A 6,125-nucleotide genomic window follows, 5' to 3' on the forward strand; every position below is an offset into this window, starting at 1 on the left:
TGGTCAGAAGGTTTTGCAGTTGCTTTAAGGATTGCTGCAAAACTTCCAGCCGCTCAGGTTTCAAAGCACTGAAAGCAGAGTTCAGGGCTGAGAGAGATGCTTGCAGGGCTTGCATAGTAGGCATAGGAGGATTTCAAACTAGACAAGACAAGACTAGACACGATTCTAAGACAAGATTCTTAGACAAGATTCTAGACACAATTCTAGGACAAGATTCTAGACAAGATTCTAGACAAGACAAGACTGGACTGGATTTTTAAACACCGGACTGGATTCTGCACACTGAATTCTAGACAGTACTGGATTCTAAACACCGGACTGGATTCTGCACACTGAATTATAGACAGGACTGGATTCTAAACACCGGACTGGATTCTGCACACTGAGTTCTAGACAGGACTGGATTCTTGACAGGACTGGATTCTAGACAAGACACTGGACTGGGCCAAAAAAGAAAAAAAGCTTTATTTCTTTTTTGTTGTATGGCTGGTGATAATGTTAGGTTCCTGGTGCTCAGAACAAGGGAGATGTTGCATAGTGAGTCCTGAGCACCAGAACGTGATGCTGAAATAAGGTGTGGTGTGGAAATAGCCCCTCGCACCCTACCTCCATTGTTTCACCCGTGTGGTCAGCTCACGCCTGAGTGACTATGGTTTCTTGGGCCCACGGCAGCCGCGTTTGAAGGGCGGATTAGGTCTGCCCAACTCCGATGCCCCCAGGTCTTAGATTAAGACAAGGCGTGAACCGAGACAGGATAATAACAAGGGGACCTCTAGCTAAAGCAAACAGAAGGCTAGGGGCTACTAACAACCCTAAAACTAAATATATGTGCAGCACGCCGCCAAAGGAAAAGAACAACCAAGGAAATGCTGTCCACTCGCCGACACAATACTGTTGTGTACCGGCGGTGACAGCATAAGCAGAACCCTCTGCAAAACACCAGTAACAAATTATAACCAAAGAATACTGCGGCCTAGGCCGACGGACGCGGCAAAGCCGCTACTCACAGAACCGGTACAAATACTGGCAAACGGACTGGAACCCCCAAAGTAGCCGACACAGACTCTCAGAACCGGAGGACAGGCAGAATCCCAAACGACCGGTGGACACCAAGAAGCCAGACACTCGCCCAGGCACAGACAAAGCCACAGGACTCCTGGACAGGAACGCTTCATGGCAGGACACAGGATCAGACACTGGAATCGACTCAGGAACCGACACTCAGGAACCGACACTGGAAGCAGCTAGACAGATACTGCTAGACAGGAGCTCAGGAACTGGCAGAGACTAGCTCAGAACTCAAGAACTCTGGAACTCAGGAAATATCACCAGCGTCTGTGAATTGCACTGAGCCAGAATATAACAGAGAGTCTTAATTAATTATGTCGTGCAGCTGCCCTGCTGCACAACTGAGAGGTGCAATCAACAGACAGGTGAGGCTGAACACATGGGAACAAGCTGCAATTACACAGACTCACCACCGGTAGCAAACAAGAGTATTCTTAAACCAGAGCAACGGGAAATCCTGGCCTTCAAGACAACTATAGACATAAAATAGGAATGAACCACTACCTGTGGTTCATAACAGTACCCTCTCCTTAAGGGTGAGCTCCGAACACCCCATGACACCCACGGGGAACATAAACAGAAGTATAACATAAAATACATAACCAAAATGCAAAACAGGAATGAGCCACAGCCGTGGCTCATAACAGTCAATGGGGCAAAGGGCATTGTACACATACCTCCCGACATGACCCTCTCCAGGAGGGACACAATGCTCTGCTTCTGGACTTTTCCCTTTCTCTATGGTTCCCAGCACCTGTGTTAAACAGGTTAATGGATAAGAAAGGTGTTTCAGCACAAGTGATGGCAATCACAAATTAAGAGGGAAGTCCAGGAGCAGAGCATTCTGTCCCTCCTGGAGAGGGTCATGTTGGGAGGTAATTTGTACATGGTGAGGTACATTGCAGAATTGCACAGCAGGGAACTAGGCCTTCACAAGGGAAGTGTTTGGGATGTGGGAGGGTGGCCTGCCCTTCTGGAAATGTAGTAGTCTAACAGACATTGGCCCTCATTCCGAGTTGTTCGCCTGCTACTTTTTGCAGCCGTGCAAATGCATAGTCGCCGCCCACGGGGAGTGTATTTTTGCTATGCAAGAGTGCGAACGCCTGTGCTGCCGAGCAGCAGCAAACACATTTTGTGCAGAACAAGATCAGCCCTGTAGTTACTTATTCTGTGCGATGTCTGCTGCGACGAAGGTCTTGGAATTAAAGTCAGATACCCACCCTGCAAATGCCTGGACACGCCTGCGTTTTTCCAAACACTCCCAGAAAACGGTCAGTTGATACCAATAAATGCCCTCGTCCTGTCAATCTCCTTGCGTTCGGCTGTGCGAATGGAATCGTCGCTAGAAGCAGTGCAAAACAACGATGCTCTTTGTACCCGTACGACGCGTGTGCGCATTGCGGCTCATACGCATGCGTAGTTTTGCCGTTTGTTTAAATGATCGCTTACGCAGTGAACAACGGCAGCTAGCGATCAACTCGGAATGAGGGCCATTGTGAGTAAGCAGATAAGAATGATATAATCTACAGTAGTTTTGCACACACACTGTCAGTCTGCAGTGTATTCTTAAAATGCAAGATCCCCAAGTATCATATTTAAAAAAAAAAATGATCTGATTTAATCAGACTCTATATTATTATTACCTGTGGTAATAATATGTTTAGAACGTGGTCAATAAATATTTCTATCTACAACTGGTGTAGAACTACTAGTGCCAGAAGGCCTTGCCACACCATGCTGGGCCCTCTATTTTCACAAAGGTAATATAGCCACAGAATGCCTAAACTGCTGTCAGAGTTTACTGTACTCGGATTGAACGAGGTGGAAGCTGTACTGGAGGCGACATGGAGAAAGCTGGAAGGCTTTTTTAGGTTTCTCAGCATAGAGGCAGAAGAGAAGTAGAAGGAAACAGAGGGTGTGAGGATGTACGTAGGCAATGTCACAACTGGCCAGACGATTCTCCCGATATGTCACTCTGAAAATCGCCGCCAGTGACTTATGGTTACTTCAGATACAGTAATTGCCACCAGCCAGAGGAATTCAGTACTATGACACTAGGAAGCCTTAGCTTCTACCTACATACACAATTATTGGTATTTCATAAAACAGGTGACATGAGCCACATAGGGACAAAGGTCTAAGAAAACAGAAGACCAGAACTAGAAATTAGGTTTAAATTTCAAGAATAACTTCAGAGCTTATAGTTACAAAAAAGAGTTACAAAGTATAGTATACATGATTATTTTAAAGTACACACAGATTACAGACAATTTCATACAAAATAATAAGGATAAAACATAGTTCATTCAGGGGCATTTTAACAGAGGACCTCTGCATAGCGCAGTAGTCTCTGGCATTTGCAGGAGTCTACTGCACATGCGCAGGTCCCCAGAAACATCTCACCCGCCATGTTCCAGAGACCAATTTGACTACTGCACATGTGCGGTGGCCAGTTTGGCCGCGATTTTTGCCGCGACTGTAGCGCCCAATGCTGGACTTCGGAAAGGTAAGTATTAAAATATGGATGCAGTGTGTGTTGTGTGGGGCCCCCCAATGGACCCAGGGGCCAGTGTGCATCGCACTCATTATAGAAACAAAAATGGTTCAAGTCACCTTCCAGAATCAAACAATGCTGGAGTAAGGTAGTTCCTTATATAAGCTGGACATCCTTGTCGTATGGCTACCTTAGTGACTGACAATGAATCACCTACAGATACACATCTTTATCCTTCCAGCACTGCTCCTTTACACACACCCCACCCTTTGGATTTAACCCTTTTAATGAAAAAAGGAATTGTTTGTGGCCCATGATTCTGAAGGTTCTTTTGTGTCCTTTGTAGCTCACACCAGGCCCCCTTCTTTGTACAGTAAACATTCACTTTTTGCAACCTAGCATATGAGAGATAGGAAATCTGAAATGTTCGCTGACTCAGTTTACTACCCTGGAGTTAATTACAAAATAGCATTTTGGCATACAGTTTTGAAAATTACGTTTCCACACAGAATATACATTGTTACAACATACAATTTGAACAGCACCATACTTTGGGATCAGATAACGTGATGAATCACAACAGGTGAGAACTGGGATAGTTCTTGTAACTGGTCAGACTTGGGGGCGTATTCATTTAGTGCCGGTTCTTTTGTCCAGACGAAAAACTGCACTTTTCGGCTGTTTATAGGTCGAATTTACATTTGACCTATTTAATACCCGTGCCGTTTTTTCGACTGGGTGAAAAAAATGGCACGGGCAAAAATCATTTGGATTGGCGAATTCGCCACCGATCCACGTGTTTTAGCGAATTTGCAGGTGTTTTCGGCCATTTTTGGGCCCATTTTCGTCCATGCCGATTCATTCACAAAAAAAAAACGAAAAAGCATGGGCGAAAAGTGATTCAAAATTGGAGCGAAAACGCCCGCCATTGAATACACTGATGTCGAAATAGTGCGTTTTTTTCGGCTAGTCGAAGAAAACGGCACTAAATGAATATGCCCCTTGACCGGATAGAATCCAATAAGTAATGAGAACTGGAACTGGGTAATACTGGTGATAAAGGTAATTGGCACACTGGCAGGAACCAATACTATCTGTAACAAGTGAATCAGACTGGTGATGTGTAACAGGTAACGTGTAATAATCAGGCTGGAACCAGTAATGTTTAACAGGTAACCAGGCTGGGACCGGTAACGCGTAGCAGGCAACAAGGGTGGGACCGGTAGCAGTAACACAGCACTTGAGGGCACAAAGTTCTCCTTAGTCAGGAGGGCGTCTTATAGAAGCGACGTTGCACTGGCAAGTGTTTAACTAGGATACATGGTGTTCCATTTGATCGCTAGGATCAGAAATTTTCTTGACAACAGTAAAAGTACAGAGATTTTCTTGACAACGTCTTAGTGTCTCTTTGTTGATTTATATATTGAAATAATGATTTTTTTTATCTGAATAAATGAACGTGGCTTTTGTAATCATGTGTGGTCACGACAAAGGCCCTCATTCCGAGTTGTTCGCTCGCAAGCTGCTTTTAGCAGCTTTGCACACGCTAAGCCGCCGCCTACTGGGAGTGAATCTTAGCTTATCAAAATTGCGAACGAAAGATTAGCAAAATTGCGAATAGACACTTCTTAGCAGTTTCTGAGTAGCTCCACACTTACTCGGCAGCTGCGATCAGTTCAGTCAGTTTCGTTCCTGGTTTGACGTCACAAACACTCCCAACGTTCGGCCAGACACTCCTCCGTTTCTCCAGCCACTCCCGCGTTTTTCCCAGAAACGGTAGCGTTTTTTCGCACACACCCATAAAACGGCCAGTTTCCGCCCAGAAACACCCACTTCCTGTCAATCACATTACGATCACCAGAACGAAGAAAAAACCTCGTAATGCCGTGAGTAAAATACCTAACTGCATAGCAAATTTACTTGGCGCAGTCGCACTGCGGACATTGCGCATGCGCATTAGTGACTAATCGCTCCGTTGCGAGAAAAATATAACGAACGAACAACTCGGAATGACCCCCAAAATGCGTTAGAATAGATAGCAAGAATTAGCTTTTACAACCTAAATCCCACTTTATTGCTCTTCCTATTTATGGAACAAAAGTGAGCTGCTTATCGATTTATGTCAATGACTGCTACTGTACACGGGAGCTATTTCTTTCTGAGAACGTTAACTTCATGCTAAAAGCAACATAGGAATCCGGAGCCTTACCCAAAGCTACCGACATGTGGCTGAAGGTAGAGAGGAAACTGAGGATGGATACGTCTTACTACTGATCTACACCAAGGGTCATACAGTATGTAATAGGGTCTGAGTTTGCCGGAGGTGCAGGATGCTGGCCGATCTCAGAGTTTGTGTGAACTGTGAACTGTGTGTGTTTTTCTTACAGATATGAAGCATTATTTGGAATCGCTTTTCATTAATTTATGATCCTAGTGCATGTTTCAGACTTGTGGTTTTACTGGTGTAGAACAGGTCTATATGCTGGTATAGGCATGTGGAGGTGCCGCTATGGAACTTCCCTCCTCCACCAGGTCACCTTACTACCTCCTCCACCCTTTGCCC

Source organism: Pseudophryne corroboree, chromosome 7 (assembly GCF_028390025.1).
Source record: "Pseudophryne corroboree isolate aPseCor3 chromosome 7, aPseCor3.hap2, whole genome shotgun sequence".
Lineage (NCBI taxonomy): Eukaryota > Metazoa > Chordata > Amphibia > Anura > Myobatrachidae > Pseudophryne > Pseudophryne corroboree.